A 20,791-nucleotide genomic window follows, 5' to 3' on the forward strand; every position below is an offset into this window, starting at 1 on the left:
CCCCAGCTCACTCCTGGGCTAATGATTTTCCTTCTTTATTTCTAGTAGAATATTGTTAAAATTGATTTCTAGAAGTGTGGGCTGCTGGTTGCTGGCTATCTGGTTTCAAAACTTGGCCCTGTCACTTACTACTTATATGATTGTGCTTAGTTACATAAGCTATCTGTGCCTCACTTTATCACTGTAGAATGGGGATAATAATTGTTCCTACTTAATATGATGAGTTAATATATATAAAGTGCTTAGAACAGTGCTGAATACATAATCAATGCTATATTAAGTATTATTATTATTTAATTTTTTAAAAAAATTTATTCATGAGAGACACAGAGAGAGAGAGAGAGAGAGAGAGAGAGGCAGAGACACAGGCAGAGGGAGAAGCAGGCTACATGCAGAGAGCCTGACATGGGACTTGATCCCGAGTCTCCAGGATCAGGCCCTAGGCTGAAGGCAACGCTAAACCTCTGAGCCACCCGGGCTGTCCACGGTATTATTATTATTATTATTATTATTATTATTATTATTATTATTATTATTACTTTCAAGACTAGGTTATTCTTTTTTTTTTTTTTTGCACACTCTTTGTTACCAATGTCAAAAATTATGTATTATTCTTCAGATGTGGTCAGTTTGGCAAAAGCACTTTGAGACTTTTCACTCTTCATTTAAAAGCTTTGTTTACATACTTGGTGTATGCCAGGTACAACATAAGACCAGGGCTATGATGAAAGAACAAGCTGTAGGCTTTCTTTAGTGCAGCACTAATATTCTACTAATCCAGTGTAAGATAGCATCATTTTCTGTTTATCAGCCATGTCTCTCTGTGGGCCATGTGAGTTTGAAGTCCTTGCACATGCTCTTAAGACATTTTCATAGCTGTTAAAAATAACCTTCTTTTATATTTATATAAATAAGTCTTTGAGTATGAATATAGGCCATTACATTTATTTTATTAATTTTTATAATTTTATCAATCAAGATAATTTATGAACCCAGTTCTGTTATCCAACTTGTTTACTACCTCTCCCAGTTCTTGTCATGCACAGAGTAGCATAGTTAGTCTCTATGACTCACTTTGATTCATCCAGCACAGTTACCAAGTGCTCACTGAACACCTGCTCTGTGACATGAGCTGGACTATCACGGTGAACAAGTCACATATGGTCTTTTCCCTCATAGAACATATGGGTAGTCATTGGACAAGTAAAATTGAGATGGATGATATGATTCTTTTTTTAAGTTGTGAGGCTACAAGAGCATACACCAAGAGGTCAGGGAAACTTTCCTGAAGAAGTGGCCTTCACGCAGATACCCACAGAATGAATGGGATTTGGCTATATGAAGACAAGGTGGAGGCAGAGAAATACCAAGTGTGAAAGCCTGGAGGTGAGAGGTAAAGGTTTATAAAATGTTCAGAATGTCTGAAAATTACAGCTGGAAATAGAGAATGATAAACAGTGAGACAACAAAACAAAACAAAAGAAAACAAAACACCAAACCTGATCACAAAGGGGCTTGTAAAACCAGAATTTGGATTTATTGTAAGGATAACAACAAGAAATTTTTACTTGAGAGGTTGGGTATAGGTGACTTGATATGATTTTTACTTTAAGATCATTTGGCTGCTGTAGGGCAGAAGAAGCAAGATATCAGACATGAAGTCTAGATATAAAGCTATAATCTAGACAAGAAATGGCAGTGGCCAGGACAGAATAATGGCATTGAAGATTGAGGGATATTTGAGTGATAAGTCAACAGGATATGATAATAATCTGGATATATGGTAGAGAAAATAAGTAAGGATAATTCCTTGATTTCTGGCATGGGCAACTGGCGGAATAACAGTGCCATTTTCTTAAATAACAGGGTCAGGGAGGAAGTTGATGAGTTCAGATTGATACATGTCCTATTTGTGGTGTTTGTTAGCTCTCCCAGCAAAGATGACCAGCAGGCATCTGGGCATGTTGATTTATAATTCAGGATAGCATTCTAGGATAGAAATATGAATACAGGGGGAATAAGCACATATTCACAGAACAGTTCACAGAGTGGGAATGGACGAGATTGCCCAGGGAATGTGTGGAGTGGAAATGAAGACTGTTTATAAAAATTTAGGACCATTGGTATATAAGGCCTGGGAGAACACTATTTCTTGTGAAGGAAAGTGAAAAGATAGGGCCATAGATATTGGAAGAAATCAGAAGAATGTACTTTCACAGAAATCAAATAAATATAAAAGGAAGTCATTAAAAATGAGATAGTCACTTATATCAAAACTTTTGCTGGGAGGTTAAGTGAAATCAGGACTGAAAAGCATCCACTGAGTTTATTAATATTGTAGGTCATTGTTGGTTTTAGTGAGAGCCAAGTGATGGGTGCAGAAGCTACTTTACAGTGGGTTTAAGATTGAGTGAGGAAGGAAATAGAAATGACAGAGTAGTCTTTAAATAAATATGTTGCAAAAGGAAGGAAAGAAATGAGTTGTTGGTGGGGAGCTATTGGGTTGAGGGATGGTCTCTTAAGATGCGATAGATTTGAGCCAGGGTGTTTAAATGCTAGAAAGAAGACAATAGAGAGGCAAGGAGATACCAAAGCACAGCATTAACCTTAGATATATGGAGGGACACATCTTGCTAGAAGAAGGAAAAAAGGATAGAACTTGTATGGATGGAGCCAGAATGGGTCCATGTCATTAAACAACTCTTGTCAGTTAACTACTTTTTTTCGTTTGTTTGTTTAACTTTTTGGTGGGCAGGTAGGATTATTATTTAACCAGCTTTGAGTCTATGCAACTATTTCAACAATATTTATTTAACCTACAAATATTCTCCTACAATATTTTGCATAGATAGTACCATGCACATAATCAACAATTTCTGGGCAGTCTTGCCTGTTCAAATGGGGTCTATTTTAAGAAAATTATTCTCAAATCTGTGTCTCAAGTAATGAAATCTCTCCTGAGCCTTAGATCTGTGTTGGTGATAACTAGATGTCTTTTCCACAGATCAAGTCTTATTGTAAATATTTTAAACATATTCTCTCCCATCCTGAACTTTCTTCTCTTATATTCACCACTCCAGTCAATGGCTTTACCATTCCAAGCTAGAAACATCAGTGTCATCCTTGATTTCACTTTTTCCTTTACTTCCCACATCCAACTAGCTATCAAATTCTGTAAATTCCATTTTGAGATGCCCCTAGAATCTCTCCATTATCTTTTTCCTTCCCTTCTTATTTCTCCTTTGGAAGATTGCAACAACTCCCTTTCTATTTTCTTATACCAAGTCTTCTCTTCCTCGTTCATTTTCCAAAGCACTACCAGATTTACTTTCCAGAAAACAAACAACAAACACAACTGTTCATGTCAAATATTATTTAAAAGCATCTAAGAGATTCAAATTTTATTCGGAATAGACCTCATACTTCTCTGCATAACTCAACGAGTCATTCCCATTATCTTAATCTCATCCCTTGGTATTCTACTAGGTGCTAGAGTCTCATGGGGACTTGTGTACTGAGGATGAGCAGCAGAGAATGGTCCTCAAGCATGTTCCATGTCTCCTGCTACCTGTTTTATTCTCATTGTTATTTATATCTTTGTGTCTTGATAATTTTAAATCTCTTAGTGCAGGATATTCAGACCCAGATATGTCAACTCAGCTATTTTTGTGTAGGGACATTCTGTCACGGCACTATTCAACTTCCAGTACTTTTTTTAAAGAAAGATTTTATTTATTTATTCATGAGAGACACACAGAGAGAGGCAGAGACACAGGCAGAGAGAGAAACAGGCTCCATGCAGGAAGCCCGACGTGGGACTCGATCCTGGGTCTCCAGGGTCACACCCTGGGCCGAAGGCAGGCGCTTAACCATTGAGCCACCCAGGCGTCTCTACTTCCAGTACTTTAATCTGAAGTAATAGGCAAAACATATATTCTCATCTCCTCTCAGGGGTCTTGGCTCTGACCCTGACTCTCACCCCTGAGCTAAAGGTCAGAGATAGGTTAGGGGTGATGGGCAGGTGAGAGTGATGGATGGGGCAAGGATAAGGGCTAAAATAAATCCCAGGGATGAGTTAAACATTAGAAATTTCTCTTTCACAATTTACTTGAAAATGAAAAATAGGAGTTTTCCAGTTTGGTATCAAAATGACCTGCTTTGGGGTGCCTGGATGGCTCAATCAATTAAGCATCTGCCTTTAGCTCAGGTCATGCATGATCTAGGAGTCCCGGGATCAAGCCCACATCAGGCTCTCTGCTCAGTGCGGGGAGGGGGGGAGGTTCTGCTTCTCCCCTTGCTCCTCATCCTGCTCATGATCTCTCTTTCTTGCTCTCTCAAATAAATAAATAAATAAATAAATAAATAAATAAATAAATAAATAAAATATTTTAAAAAATGACCTGCTTTATCCAGTTGTAACTTTCATCTGTATATGGTAACCTAGAATCCCAGGCAAAATCCTTTCTGTTATCATAAAAATAAGTTCCTCAGGTTGGAGAATTTATTTAAAAAATTCAGCTACCATTTTGATTGTTTATTATAACTTTTTTTGGTGGGGGTTGGGGGGTTCCATTTCTCTCTCTATATGTCCCTCTGTTCTCTCTCCCTGGATTCCTGATATCTTAACCCATATCAATGAGAGCTTTTTTCTTTTTTAAAGATTTATTTATTTATTTGAGAGAGAGAGAGATAGAGGGGGAGGGAGAGGAGAGGTAAAGAATCTCAAGGAGATTGAGTGTGGAGCCCCACACAGGGTTTGGTCCCAGGACCCATGGGATCTTGACCTAAGTGGAAACCAAAATTCAGATGCTCAACTAACTGAGCCAGCCAGGCACCCATCAATGGCAACTTTTAAAAATAAGATCTTTAAGAAATGTATCCTTATTGTATAAAAAGTATTGGTTTTAGAATTTATGGAAACCTAGAGGAAGTCTATCTGTTGGTGGCAGTAATTTATGGGATTATGTGTGGCTGTGTTGACTGTATTACCTATTGTACCCACCTTGGCTGTGACTTGGGCCCCTCCACTAATACCAATGATGTGTGAGTGTGCAGAACATGTGCCCACATCATCTCTTAGCCTGTTGTGTGGTATTTTTATTTTTAATAGACATAGATGATGCTTCACTACCTTCACTCTTACTTTAGGAAAAGATGGTTAAGGATATAGAATGTAATGGACTATTGGAAAATTCAAGTTTTTCATCAGTGTTGATAAATAGATCTCTGGGTAAACAAAGCCCAAGATAGTAATATCAGCAGTTAAGATATTTACTCACATTTGGTTCCTCAGCCATTTGAAACTATATTATATCTGGCTTCTTCTTTCAAAGATCAAGACTTACTGTCTACACAGCGTTCACTGACTTCCACAAAGCTGGCTGGGCAGAGTCCCATGACTCTCAGCTTCTTGGCAGAATTTCTGGACTGGTAGGTCATGGTAGCTTCTTCCCATGCCCCGAGAAAGGTCATAAAGAACAGATCAACTCTGTTAGCATTGAAGAAATTCCTCTCTCCTTCCCTCCCCACCCCTTGAAAGACAGAGTCCCATGTACTGGAGGAGTCATAGTGAAGGGTATGATTTCAAATAAATTTGAATGCTGTTTACTTTTTAAATAGTTTTTTTTTTTGGACGCTAGGAAGGTTCATTTTTGACAGAGTGCTATTTTTTGCTGACTTGATGTAGTGCTCTCTGCTGGATAAAGGGTGGTGTATGTATGCTTGCAAATTTCTATCCTTTCTTCATATGTGCCAATACAGGCTACTAATTTATGGGAAGGACAATTGTATCCCTTTGAACACAGGGGAAGCACTTTAGTCCTTTTCTTTCCTTGCCCCCCCCCCTGCCATCCCCTACCTTACTCTCCCAGCTAAGAAGGAGCTCTTAGCACTCATTTGCAATATTTGGGATAAGATAGGTGTTTCTGGATGCCATGAGCTCTTCTTTCATCTCTATTGTTTGGTTTTGGTTTTTATTCTTGCATTTTCCCAATCCCAATCTCCTGAGATGCAATATGGTGCAGGGGTTAAGAGTACAGGCACTGGAGACCAATTTCTGTAACTAGAGTCCCAGCTCCACCACTCATCAGCTCTACAACTTTGTCCAAGTTACTTAGCCTCTCTGTGCCTCACTTGTTTCATGTATAAAATGAGACAAGGTATAGTATCAACCTGTATAACTGTTGTTAAGGATTGAATAGATGGTTCCATGTCAAATTCTTAGAGCAGTGTCTCAGTAAGAGATGTTCATTATTCCATCCCTGTGCTTGTAGAGAATAATTTGAACCTTGGCACTTTGAGTCTCACTTTATCTTTTTGCTCTAAAGGGACAACAACACCAAGGAAAGTACAATAGACTTGGACTACAATGCACATTTGCAAAAATGTAAGCTGTAATTGCATTGGAGAAATACCCTTGTGTGGGTCTCTAATTCTTAGTAATTCTAATTCTTAATGAGAATGCACTCAAGTTCAATATTGTTTTGTGTTTCAGCTCTGTAAGAGCAAAGCATTTTTTAATAAATGAAACATAAAACCTTCCTAATAGTACAGTGAATATACTTTTCTGTACCTCCAGCACCTGATACAATTTTGAGCCTATAGCAGACATTTAATAATGTTTGTTAATTCATAAACTTGGCATAGTGTCATTCCACCAAAAGCCTCCAACAGAAGGCTCAAAGTGGAAAAGAAATGGAGGGGGAGAACTTATTTTTGTATGTTTTCCTATGCCAACACCTAGAATCTTTACAGGGAGGTAGATATACCTTATCACTTGCTTGGAGGTACAGAATAAAATATAAAACATTCCTGTCCCTCAAATAAATGTATATACATTGCCTTTTCTAAATGTTAATATATATGTACCTTTTACCCATTAACCTATATTTGCTTCTTTTTTTTACAGCTATAACCTAACACCAGGCATTTTTGCAACCATAATTTCTAGCCTGGGCATCTCAGTAACTTTCAGAAATTTCTTTTTCTTTTTTCTTGATTCTTCTTTTCATTTTCTTCATTTCTCTATTTAGCTTTCTCTATTCTCTCCTTCTTTCCTTCCTTCCTTCCTTCCTTCCTTCCTTCCTTCCTTCCTTCCTTCCTTCCTTCCTTCCTTCCTTCCTTCCTTCCTTCCTTCCTTCCTTCCTTCCTTCCTTCCTTCCTTCCTTCCTTCCTTCCTTCCCTCCCTCCCTCCCTCCCTCCCTCCCTCCCTCCCTCCTTCCTTTTTTCTTTTCTTGACCTAATATATCAGGTAACAAGTTATAAGTTGTGTCCTTTTCCCCATCCTGCTGCCCACGGACACATAAAATTTATTCAAATCTTTAGGCCCAGACTGAGAGGGTGATTTGGATTCACCTAGACCCAATTAATTTACTATTGTAATACATATTGAAAGTCTCCCGTGATTACTTAGAGGGTAAAAGACAAAAGAATCCCTCTCATGAATGAATTGATAGTTTAGGGAGTGGGCAATACTAGGATAAATCACAACAGGTTAAGTTCTATATGCTTTGGTAGCAGAGAAAATGTTGTGAATAACCTTCCCTGGTTACTGGTCGACTCCCTCTCCTATTCTTCTCTTACCAGGACAACATCTAAATGCACCTCTGGGTTCTATCGGCTTGGTGGCCAGGACTATCTAGGTTTTAAATCAGAGGCTGAAGGATGGTCTTCTCAAAGACTTGCCTGCCCCATGGAAATTAGTGGGATAACTCTCCAATGTTGCTAGCATTTTAAGTATTGTTACAGGAGATCATGTGCTATGTCCTGCTTCTGGGTTTGAGCCTAAATTTAATGATCTTTAAAACCACAGACTGTGCAGGCTTGTGGAACTGCCTATATATGTTGAAAACAAAAATATGATGCGGCCGGTGTGGAATTGCAAGATAAGCAGAGAACCCAGTATATGACTCAGTGGGAGTTTTCCCCGAGGGAAGGATAAAGAAAAGAGTGTACTGTTTTTTTGGCAAAGGAAACTGGCACTTAACATGATTATTGCAACTCTGGGCACTTGGGTTTTCCCACTGGGGAGATCAAACGTGGTAACAGCAGAGCTGTTCTTTCAAAGCTCCTTCATGAGCTCCAATCTCCAACTGAGATGTCAAATGGCCAATATCCCTGGCAAGAAGAGCTTTTTAATTAATTAGTGCCTTGATCTGGCAGCTTGCTGCAAAAGCACCTGAACATGGATGCCTGTGCAAAGAACTGTGGAGGGCCGCTTCCGGTGACTTGCTGCCCTCCCAGAAGCCTGCCTCAAGTGTCAACCTGTCTCCATGGGAAAGACAGGTGCTGTGTCTTCCTCCTGAGGCCTGTTTTTCCTCTTGGTGTTCTTCAGAGAGAGGATTCTGGCAAAGTTTTTCCCCTCATGCAGTCCTAGAGGTGGGACAGAGACAAAAATGAAAGTGTTATTTTCAGTTTCTGTTTGGAGAGCCACAAAAGCCAGCATCTGGAGTAAGCAGAAGGTGTTGAATGGAAGGTTGCACTGTGGCTGAATCAGAGTCTGTTATCTTGCATAATGGAAACCTGGAAATCCCAAGGTTATTCAGGCAGGAAGAGGTTTTGAGGCTGGTCTGGCATCATCAAGGTAATCCAGCATTTTGAGAGACATCCCTCTGTTATCTCTTAAAGGTCTTGAAATCTCAGTTGTTAGAAGCAGTGCTGCCAGGTGTCTCAGAGGAAGCATCCTGCAGGGTTGCAAATGTTTTGTGTGCCCTTGTGCTGCCGTGAAGCACCTTCTGCTCAAGTTGCTACAGGGATGCCCTTTGGAAAACTCTCTTCAGTTTACTTATAAAGGACAGAGATATCCTGAGGGACAGAGCTCTCTGCTCACCTTTCCTAGCAGAGATGTGCTGTGGTACAAATCATAGGATCATAATGAGGACCACTGACTGTGGAGCTTCCAGTCCTGCTCCAGCTAGAGCATCTGGCTTTCTTCCTTTGTTTTTAGCATTAACCATAAGAGGGGAAATGCTTTGTGTGACCATTTCTTCAATGCTCTTCCAGGTTCTCAAAAGTTTTTAAAAAATCTTTTGGTCCTCTAGAAGAATGTGATTATGTACTTTTACAAATCAAATGGAGTTATTATTTATCTATTGGTAAACATAGGCTATGTAATGTGTAGAATATTTATAGCATCAGGTAATATAATTTCTAGTTATATATAAGTAATTAATGACTCTAGAGCCAAACTGCCCAAATAAAATGCTGCCTCCAGCATTCATTAATTCTGTGATGTGCATCAAGTTACTAAGCCTCTCTGTGCCACACTTTGCTCTTTTTTTTTTTTTTTTTTTTGGAGACATCATTTGTACTTTAGTAGTTTAGAAAGGTCTAGTGAGTGAAAGCCAATAACAAGCTTCCACACTGTGATCAAAGACAGCCAGAAAAGCATTTTATGCAGTATATTACTATTATAAGAAAGACTGAAATCCAAAGTTAACCTGAGCTTTGTTTTCAAACTAGAAAATATAAAAACATAAATGCAAATTTAAAATATTATGTTACTGAGTGCCTCAGCAAAGTATAATATTACTTCAGATTTAGATGTGGGAGTGACCAAATGAGGATACAGCTATTAAAGCCTTGAGAATAAATATAAAGTCTTAGACAGATTGAGAAGCACAAGGTGAGAAACCAGGTGAAAGGAGAAATTTGGGGAACAGTACTTTCTTAGAAGTCAAACAAAACAACAGACACAAAAGGATTCCGAGAGTTTGAAGATGTTGAGAAAAGAGAAATCAGTTGGCTCAGGAATGTCTTGGAGATGGAAAAGAAAGGGTGCTGGCCACAGGAGTCAGAGCACAAGTGCAGAAATTAACCTTGACTAGAAGGAGAAACACCCCACCTGCACAGAGAACATTTCAGTATGAATGGATTTGGGGGTAGCATTTCTTCATTTTTAAAATGAAGATAATAAAAGCACCTACCTCAGGGAGTTACTGTCCGGTAAGGACATCAAACTCAAATCTCGTCAGAGTCTACATCATTTCTGAAACTAGTTTCTCTTGATCAAGACACGGATCTGTTCCCCCACTCCATGACAAATTATTTCCCCATCCACACACACACAACGGACAGTGGTAAGACAGAAGGGCGATAACCACATGGCTTCCTACCACTAGAAAGGGGAAACAGACTCACGGCAGCTGCTGGTTGCGTAATCCTGACATCTGTGTGGCCCCTTACCTGGAGTGGGCTTGCTTCTCTTTCTAGGGGATACCTTCCCAGGCCTCTGCCTCTGCCTCTGAGAGGCTGTTCTTTTACTAATATCCTCTTTGGCCACAAGCGAAGGTGGCATTACAGAAAATGCCCTCATCAACTGTGAGCGTAGACACCAACACTGAATACTCTATCTTGCCTGTTCTTAGCACCCACCTACTGACATAGACAACTTAATTCTTGGCCGCATTTCTCTCACCATGTGTTTTTGGAAGTTCCTAAGAGTTTTTCATATGGATTTCTCAGGTTTCCTAATGGAGGTCTGCTAACTTGTCACCTGAGGGAAGCTTGTCTTTGCTTTGGCTGTCAGCTTTCCCTGGAGACGTCGCTTACCCGGCAGCCTGGTGGACAGACGGGCACTATTGCTGTGTAGCTGTGCTCCATAACCTGCAGGGCGCTGCTTTTCTTCAGTGATAAAACTGGAGAACGCCCCTCTCTACAGGTCTGCAAAGTGGTTGGGCCCTTAAGCCTCAGAGAGGCACTGCTTGTTCTCAGCATTCCACAAAGTCTTTCATGAACACTGTGTCTTCAACTTCAGATCTTACCACACTCCCCACTGAGGCACAGGACCTGTTCCTCAATCCAGGAGGAAAGGTACATGCCATGGCATCCCCTCCACTATGCTCATTCACCCCCTCCTTGCCAATATTTTCCTTTCTCCTGAACACTGTTGCACCAAATTTTCTGCCTTCTCTTTTATCCAAACACAGGTCCCATGTCTTAGTACATTAACATATGTGCTCAAGATGGTCCCTACTCAGTTTCATAAATAGGAGATCTTAGAATCCTAATCTGGACAGCTAGGATGCTCTGTTAGTCTAGTTCTCCAAGCTGGTGAATAGCTCAAAGTCTTTGCTCTCAAGACTCCTAGTTGTAGGAAAGTGTGAAGGTTAATTCACCAAAATGTTGGTCTTTTTGTTCCTCCAGACACCAATTAGTTGCTAGAGGAAATCCATGTTTACGTTTCTAAAGCTCTCTATCTCTGTTATGTGCATTTTAGCAGTGACTGGATTTAAAGGATTGAGAAAGCCAGAGTGTCTGTAGATTCTTATCTCGTCCTCCATTCATAAACAAAGGAAGCTAGATCACTTATTGAACCACCCACTCAACATCTGTAGAACCAAGCTTGCCACCTCAGCATTTTAAAAGTTAAATCACTATGTTGTGTACCTGAAGTGAATGTAACATTTGTGTCTAATATACTCAAAACAACAAATAATAAACAAACAAACAAACAAGTACATAAATAGATAAAAGTTGGCTCTTGTTCGCAAACTATTTCTAGTGGGATCAGTGAATACCAGGCAAAGTCATGACCTGGTCAGGAAAACCTATCAGTTTGGCTTCAACTTAATGTAATTTTATTGCCATTTGTAACTGTGAAGTAAAAAAAAAAACAAAAAAACAAAAAAACAAAAACAAAAAAAGATTTTATTTTTTAAGATTTTATTTATTTATTCATGAGAGACACAGAGAAAGAGGCAGAGACATAGACAGAAGGAGAAGCAGGCTCCCTGGGGGGAGCCTGATGTGGGACTCAATCCCTGGACCCCAGGATCATGACCTGAGCCAAAGGCAGATGCTCAACCACTGAGCTACCTGGTGCCCCTATTTTCTTTTGAAGTCACTCCTCTTTTCTTCTCTTTCAGTTCCAGTGTAGTTAATATACAGTGTTATATTAGTTATATTAATATACAGTGTTAGTTTCAGGTATATAATCTGGTGTCTCAACAATTTTATACATTAGTTAGTGCTCTTCATGACAAGTGTACTCTTAATCCACTTTACCTATTTACCCATCCCCCATCCATTTCCCCTCTGGTAACCATCAGTTTGTTTTCTATAGTTAAACTCTTAACTATGGAAAACAAGTTTTTTGTTTTTTGGTTTGTCTATTTTTTCCTTGTTCATTTGTTTTGTTTCTTAATTCTGCATATGAGTGAAATCATACGGTATTTGTCTTTCTTTGACTGACTTATTTCACTTGGCATTATACCCTCTAGATCTACCCATGTTGTTGCAAATGGCAAGATTTCTTTCTTTTTTATGGCTGAGTAGTATTCAGTTGCATACACACACACACACACACACACACACACACACACACACACACACCATACCTTCTTTATCCATTCATCTATTGATGGAAGCTTGGGCTACTTCCATAATTTAACTACTGTAAATAATGCTGCAATAAACAGGGATACATGTATCTTTTCCAATTAGTGTTTTGTATTTTTTGGGTGAATACCCAGTAATGTGATTCCTGGATCATAAGGTAGTTTCTTTTTTATTTTTTTGAGGAACTTCCATGCTGTTTTCCACAGTGGCCGCACCAGTTTGCATTCTTACCAACAGTGCAAGAAGGTTTTTTCACATCTTCACCAACACTTGTTTCATGTGTTTTTGATTTTAGCCATTCTGACCAGGTGTGAGGTATATCTCATTGTGTGGTTTTGATTTACATTTCCCTGATAAGTGATACTGAACATCTTTCCATGTGTCTATTGGCCATTTGTATGTCTACTTTGGAGAGATGTTTGTTCATGTCTTCTGCCCATTTTAATCAGATTATTTTTTTAAAAAGATTTTATTTATTTGAGAGACAGCAAGCACTCAAGCAGGAGGGAGGGGCAGAGGGAAAGGGAGAGAGACAAGCAGACTTCCTGCTGGGTACAGAGCCCAACATGGGGCTCAATCCCAGGACTCCAAGATCATGACCTGGGCCAAAGTCAGATACTTACTGATTGAACTACACAGGCACCCCAGTTTTGTTTTTGTTTTGTTTTTAGTGTTGAGTTTTATCAGTTCTTTATATATTTTGAATAATAACTCTTTATTGGATATGTCATTTGCAAATATCTTTTCCCATTCTGTAGGTTGTTTCTTAGTTTTGATGATTTCCTTTACTGTGTAGAATTTTTTTATTTTGATGTAGTCCCAACAGTTTATTTTGCTTTTGTTTCCTTTGCCTCAGGAGATATACCTTAAAAAAAAAAAAGTTGCTATGGTCAATGTCAAAGAAGTTATTGCCTATGCTGTCCTAGGATTTTTATGGTTTCTTGTCTCACATTTAGGTCTTTAATCCATTTTGAGTTTATTTTTGTGTATGGTGTAAGAAAGTGGTCCAGTTTCATTCTTTTGCATGTAGCTGACCAGTTTCCTCCCCACCATTTGTTGAAGAGACTTTCTTTTTCCCATAGCATGTTCTTGCCTCCTTTGCAGTAATTGACCATATAATCATGTGTTTATTCCTGGTCTCTCTAGTCTCTTCCATTGATCTATATGTCTATTTTTGTGCCAATACCATACTATCTTGATTACTATAACTTTGTAGTATATTTTGAAATCTGGAATTGTGATGCCTCCAACTTTGTTCTTGTCTTCAACATTGCTTTGCTATTCAGAGTCTTTTGTGGTTCCATACAAATTTTAGGATTTTTTTTTTTTTTTTTTTTTTTTTTTTTTTTTAGTTCTGTGAGAAATGCTTTTGGTATTTTGATAGAGACTGCATTAAATCTGCATATTACTTTGGGTAATATAGATACTTTAACAACACTTGTTCTTCCTACCCATGAGCATGGAATATCTTTTTGGTTATGTCATCATCAATTTCTTTCATCAGTATTTTATGGTTTTCACAATACAGATCTTTCACCTTTTGGTTAAGTTTATGCCTAAGTATGTTATTATTTTCAGTACAGTTGTAAATGGGATTGTTGTCTTAATTTCTCTTTCTGCTCCTTCATTATTAGTGTATAGAAATGCAACAGATTTCTATATATTGATTTTGTATCCTGTGGCCTTACTGAATTCATGTATCAGTTCTAGTAGTTGTGTGTGTGTGTGTGTGTGTGTGTGTGTGTGTGTGTAGCCTTTAGGGTTTTCTATATGTAGTATCATATCATCTGCAAATAGTGAAAGTTTTACTTGTTCCTTACCAATTTGGATGCTTTTTATTTCTTTTTCTTGTCTTTTTGTTGTGGCTAGGACTTCTAGTACTATGCTGGATAAAAGTAATGAGAATGGGCATCTTTCTCTTGTTCCTTATCTTAGAGGAAAATCTCAGTTTTTCACCATTGAGAATGCTATAATTGTGCGATTTTACATATGGCCTTTATTATGTTAAGGTATGTTTTCTCTAAACCTACTTTGTTGATGATTTTTATCATGAATGGATGCTGTGCTTTGTCAAATTTTTTTTTCTGCATCTATTGAAATGATCATGTGGTTTTTATTCTTTTTCTTGTTGATATGATGTATCATGGTGATGGATTCATGAATTTTGAACCACCCTTACATCCCAGGAATAAATCGCACTTGATCATGGTGAATAGTTTTTTTAAGTGTATTGTTGGATTTTTTTTTTTAATATTTTGGTGATGATTTTTGCACATGTTCACTAGAGGTATTGGCCTATAGTTCTCTCTTTTTTCTTTATCTGGTCTTGATATCAGGGTGATGCTGGTTTCATAGAATGAATTTGGAAGCTTTCTTTCCTCTTCTACCTTTTGGAATACTTTGAGAAGAATAGGTATTAACTTTTCTTCAAATGTTTGGTAGAATTCACCTGTGAAACTGTCATGTCCTGGACTTTTGTTGGTCAGGACATTTTTTGATTACTGATTTAGTTTCATTCCTTCTAATCAGTCTGTTCAAATTTTCTCTTTTTCCTGATTCAATTTTGAGAGGTCATATGTTTCTAGGAGTTTATCCATTTCTTCTAGAATGTCCAATTTTGTGGCATATAATTTTTCTTAATATTGTCTTATAATCCTTTATATTTCTGTGATTTCTGTGTCACTTGATATTTTTTTTCTTTCATTTTGATTTTGAGTCCTTCTCTTTTTTATGAATCTGGCTAAAGGTTTATTGATTTTATTGATCTTTTCAAAGAACTAGCTCCTGGCTTCGTTGATGTGTTCTATTGTTTTTGTTTAGTTTAGTTTAGTTTCTATTTCATTTATTTTTGCACTAATCTTTATCATTTCCTTCCTTTTACTGGTTGGGACATTTTTGTTTTCCTAGCTTTTTTAGGTAATATAGTTAAGTTATTTATTTGAGATTTTTCTTGCTTCTTGAGGTATCCCAGCTATAAACTGCTGTCTTAGAACAGCTTTTGCTGCATCCCAAAGGTTTCAGATCATTGTATTTTTATTTTATTTTGTCTCCATATATTTTTTGTTTTCCTCTTTGATGTCTTGGTTGACCCATTTATTGGTTCATAGCATGTTATTTAACCTCCGTATATTTTTGGTCTTCCCAGATTTTTCCTTGTGGTTGATTTCTATTTTCATAGAGTTGCTCAGAAAAGATGCATGATATGACTTCAGTGTTTTTGAATTTGTTGAGACTTGCTTTGTGGCTTATTATGTGTTCAATTCTGAAGACTGTTCCATGTGCACCTGGAAAGAATGTGTATTCTGCTGTGTTAAGATAGAGTGTTCTGAATATATTTGTTAGGTCCATCTGGTCCAATGTGTCATTCAAAGCCTCTTGGTCCTTGTTGATTTTCTGTTTGGATGATCAGTCTATTGATGTAAGTGGGGTGTGGGGTGTTAAAGTCCCCTACTGTTGTTGAGTTGCTATTGATTACTTCCTTTATGTTTGTTATTAGCTGCTTTATGTATTTGGGTGCTCCTATGTTGGGTGCATAAATATTTACTGTTGTTATATCTTCTTGTGGGATTGTCCTTTTCTATAATTATATAGTGTTCTTCTTTGTCTTTTGTTACAGTCTTTGTTTTAGTCTCTTTTGTCCGGTTCATTTTGCTACTTTGGCTTTCATTTCACATCCATTTGCATAAATGTTTCTCCATTCCTTCACTTTCAATCTGCGTGTGTCTTTAGGTTTGAAATGAATCTCTCGTAGGCAGAATATAATGGGTCTTGTTTTTTATCCATTCTGTCTCCCTATGTCTTTTGGTTGGACCATTTAGTCTATTTACATTCAAAGTAATTATTGATAGATATTATTGCCATTTTGTTACTTGTTTTTGTGATTATTTCTATTGATAGATATTATTGCCATTTTATTACTTGGTTTTTGTGATTATTTCTATAGTTCTTTCTTTCTTCGTTTCTTCCTGTGCTGTTTTCTCTCACAATAAGTTGGCTTTCTTTAGTGATATACTTGGATTCCTCTCTCTGTCTTTTTTTTTTAACATATCTATTACTGGTTTTGGATTTGTCATTACCATTAGGTTTGTATTTAACATCTTCTGCATATAGCAATGTATATTAAATTGATGGTCATTTAAGTTTGAACCCATTCTTCACTTTTCTCCTCCCCCATGTTTTAGGTATATCGTATCATACATTACATCCTTTAATTTTATGAGTCCCTTGACTGATTTTTATACATATAATTTTACTGTTTTTGTGCTTCCTACTTTTTCTATTCCTACTTATAGTCTTTCCTTTCCACTCAGAGTCTTCTTTAACATTCTTGTAGGGTTAGTTTAGGGGTGATAAATTCCCTTAACTTTTGTCTAGGAAACTCTCTCTCCTTCTGTTCTGAATGATAGCCTTACTGGATAGAGTATTCTTGACTAGAAGTCTTTTTCTTTCAGCACTTTGTATGTATCACGCCCCACTGATTTCTGGACTGCAAAGTTTCTGCTGAAAAACCAACCAGTAGACTTTTAGGGTTTCCCTTATACGTAACTGTTTTTTTTTTTTTCCTGCTATCTCTGTGGGATTGTTTGTTGTGTTGTCTCTTTAAAGGCAGGACTCAATTTCCTATTGTCCTCCCAGCATTCTAGGAGCTGAACCCACTGATTTTTAAAGCTCAAGGTATGAAGCTCCACTGATTGTAAGAAGTTGTGAACTTTTCAAAGTCCAATGTTGTAGGGATTTGTCATCCCTGTGTGTATCCCTCATTCCTGAGGTGCCTGGTGAGGGGGTCTGTTCCTCTGCCCTCTCTGTGTCTGCCATACCCCTCCCTTCTGTGGACAATCCCTGGAGTCTGTTTAGCTCCCAACATTGTCTCCACCCTTCCTACCCTCTTTGACGTGGCCTCTTCTCTACATTTAGCTATGGAGAATCTGTTCTGCCAGTCTTTGGGTCATTTTCTAGGTTTTTTACACTAATGTGGATGCTATCTAGTTCCATTTATTGTGGGGAGATGAGTTTAGGATCCTCCTACTCTGCCATCTTCTCAATAAAAAAAGAAAAAATATATATATATATTTTTAGAAAAAATATTTTAAGATGAAAGCCCAGGAATAAAATAAAAATATTTTAAGATGAAAGTCCAGAAATAATATTGATTCTATAAAAATTAGCTATATATGCCATTGAAAAATAATATAGATTGATTCAAGAGAGATTATTGGGGTTAGCATGACATTGTGAAAAGACCTAGATCTTCGATTTGGTTTCATCATGGATTTATGTGGTTTGGGGGCAGTATCTTAATTTCAGCATCTATTTCCTTATTTGATAAATGGTTATATGGCTATAATAGCATTTACGCCCAATATAAAAGTGTTTGTGTGGATAAACAGTGCATCTGTTAGAATGGCATGAATGGGTTTTCTGGCATGAGGGTGGAGAGGAGGAAAAGAAGGAGGGGTGAAGAAAGAAGACCATATTTGCTTTCTGCAAAGTCCATGGGAAGACAGAAGGAGAAGATTTAAAAAATTGTGCAGTTTTTGTGAAGGGAAGAAGAGAGAGGGAAGGTTCGACTGCGGGAAATTTGTTTTGCAATTTCTTGCTTTACTAATGAGAAGAGCTGGGCATGGTGCCCCTCTTCATGAATCAAATTGTGATGAACACTGTGTACTGTTTGCTCTTCAAAGGCAGGAACCACAATGCTGTTGTTTCTCTTCTTCCTAGCACATCCAGACTGGACACTGAAACAGAGCTGGTTTTTAATAAATGCCTGTTGAATGATGGATAAAGGAATGAGTGGATCCAAGGTATAATTTTACCACATGAGGATACAAAGCAATCTCCTGATGAATGCTTTTTGCATGAATGAAGTGAGCACATAACTCATACTCGATGATTGTGTAATTAGGTTAATTTGAAGACTACAAAGTATACAAATACGTGGGTACTAAACAGTTAAAGTGCAGAACCCCAGTGAGACAGCAGGTAGACTGTTTTCAACTCTTGCCAATACTGCTGCTGCAACTAGGGATGATTAAGAATTTGTTTGTATGATAAAGGAAGCGACGATGTAGATGTAGTTTGGAGACTTCCAGGTAATATAGGAATCTCTTTTGTACTTTCAATATGAAGATTTGTCTTGTAAAATCTAGAGCAATTTTTAAGATCCTTATTGCCACAGTAATACAGACAGTGTTTGCACATTATACATTGGAAAAGAACAGCAGCCCCTATAAAATTGGGTGAATTTGTAGACATGTTCAGAGCTTTTAAATAAGGTATTTAAAAGCATGACCTTGAAGCATTTGCCAAAAATTTAGACTTTAAAGAAGTGTAAACCCACTAGGGCCACCTTTTTTCACTGTTGATGCTCTGTTTACATTTGATGAATGAATAAGTGAATGAAGGGAAATTTGGTCAGAACTTCTTGAATCTTCTATTCTTCTATTTCAGCTTGCCAAAACACTAACTCCTAGAGAGATTGGATAAATAGCAGAATGAGTAGGTGGAAGATTGTGATATGTAACAGCTCCACTTACAGATATGTTTAGGACTTGGCATGGAAGAATGTAGTTATCTGCAGACCTGGACAAGTTTTTCCCCACCACCTGAAAGTTCATGTTATTCCATTTTGCTTTTATGAAAGACCTACATTAGTGTCTTTTTTTTTTTTTTCTAACCAAAGAAAATTAGAAGAGGACTTTCAGTTTTATGAAGTGGCAATTGCTTCTTCTCTTTATACCATTTTGGGCTTAGAAGATATTTTATAGTAACACTCTACTTTTGATAGTGGAGGAACACTATTTTTATTTAAGAACAAAGAAGAATTTTAGCTACTATAGGGAACAACCAAAGGTAAGCAGGGTATAGATATGACTCAGGAAGTCATTTCACTAAGACTATGCAGTCATGAGATGTGTTTTAGGGGTAAAGAATGAGAATATTTGAATTTTTGGGTCACCTTTGTGGAAGGATATTTTAATGCAAATTGATGAGAGTTTACCACCATAAGGTAGAGACACGTACCAAAAGCCTTGCTGGCCTTACGGTCTTAGAGTAAGAGAAAGAGGAGCAATAGCACTGGTAATGCCAAGCCACTTGAATTGTCTGAGCTCTCTTACACATTTTTGTCCTTAGATATGCTTCTGTTCATTTTACTTTGTCCTTCTACTCTGCCAGGAAGGCTCTTCATTAGGACCCTGATCACCGGTTACTTCTGGGTCAGAGTCTTCAGTGACTCTCCAAGCTATTTCTTTTCTTCATTCCTAGCACATTGGACATTTGTTTTTACAGCACTCTTTCATATATGATTATGGAGCGCCTACAATGTACCAAGGTGAACAAGGTGAAATTGTTGTTTGTCAGAGGTTCACAGTCCAGTAAAGGAAATAACATTTACAGTAGACTAACTAGAAGAAGGCTATGGGACATATGCTGTCGAAGGCAATTTGTTGGGAAGTGGGGCATATTCAGACGATTTCAGAAAAGTTTAGGTAAATATAGGGAAGCTAGAGGTGGCTGTGAGTACATTTCTAGCATTTTCAGCATGTAACTGCCCCATGTTGAGTTCTTTGAATTACACCTGTAATATAATATAATAATATAATATAATATAATATAATATAATATATAATATAATAAATATAATTCTATATATAATTCTTTATATTACACCTGTAATATAAATCATACATTGACAGATAACATTAAAGAAAACTGCATGGAACCCTGGCCAGCCCCATCCCATTTGCTTTCATGTTTGATCCAGACATATTTGTTTTACAGCTCACTCTCATCTAACAGATTTTAAATTCCTGACTCTGTATCTCCACTGAGATAGAAATCCACCTCTAGCCCTCCTTGGGTTGTCAACACTTCCCGATTCTTTCTTACACTGCTGCTAGTTTAGCTTTCTCATCCAGCTCTGGTCTCTTCCAGGTCAGTTCACTCCTCTTTAGGCCCTAACACCACAGGTAGCCACCCCCACTTGGTTCCTTGGCTGGTACCACAATCCTCCTGGGAGGTTGGGCTTTCTGTCACCCATCTGGGTAGAGAGCTACTTCTGCTTCATTTTTCTACTGTGCCTGCTAAACAGGCCTGGGTGAGAAGACATAAACATGGGCACAGGGGACAGCAGATGCCTATGCTGATAGGCACAGAACACAAAGAAGTAAATTTAGGAGGCACAGTGGTGTATGTTTCTGCTCTTGAGGTTAGAAGGTAAGGCAGAGTTATACATACTCTCTGTGTCTTAGAAACACCTGAGGAGAAAGGGCAGAACTAGAGATTCCTGTGCATATCTCTCCTCCCTGAGATTCTGATTCAGTTGTTTTGGCAGATGGCCTGGGCACTGACAAATTTTGAAGCTCTCTGAAGGATTCTGCTGTGCAGCCAGAGTTGAAAACCACTGAGCTAAGGGTATGTATGATGCGTTTCCATCTCAAAGTTCTTTTTCTTATGA

At 37.9% G+C, this 20,791-nt stretch overlaps 1 protein-coding gene across 7 annotated transcripts in view; it reads left to right on the forward strand.

Annotated features, from left to right (window-relative positions):
* The window catches only part of RASGEF1B (RasGEF domain family member 1B), a 550,412-nt gene that overhangs the window by 196,530 nt on the left and 333,091 nt on the right, over positions 1 to 20,791 (forward strand). For 2 of the 7 annotated variants that reach the window (XM_038582297.1, XM_038582298.1), the window contains exons 4-5: positions 18,055 to 18,137; positions 20,669 to 20,748. The exons of 3 other annotated variants lie outside the window; for them this stretch is intronic. The gene's annotated coding sequence lies outside the window, so the exon portion shown is untranslated. The remainder of the gene's footprint in view (positions 1 to 18,054; positions 18,138 to 20,668; positions 20,749 to 20,791) is intronic. 2 more of the 7 variants (XM_038582295.1, XM_038582296.1) reach the window with 1 other exon arrangement.

This window comes from Canis lupus, chromosome 32 (assembly GCF_011100685.1).
Source record: "Canis lupus familiaris isolate Mischka breed German Shepherd chromosome 32, alternate assembly UU_Cfam_GSD_1.0, whole genome shotgun sequence".
NCBI lineage: Eukaryota > Metazoa > Chordata > Mammalia > Carnivora > Canidae > Canis > Canis lupus.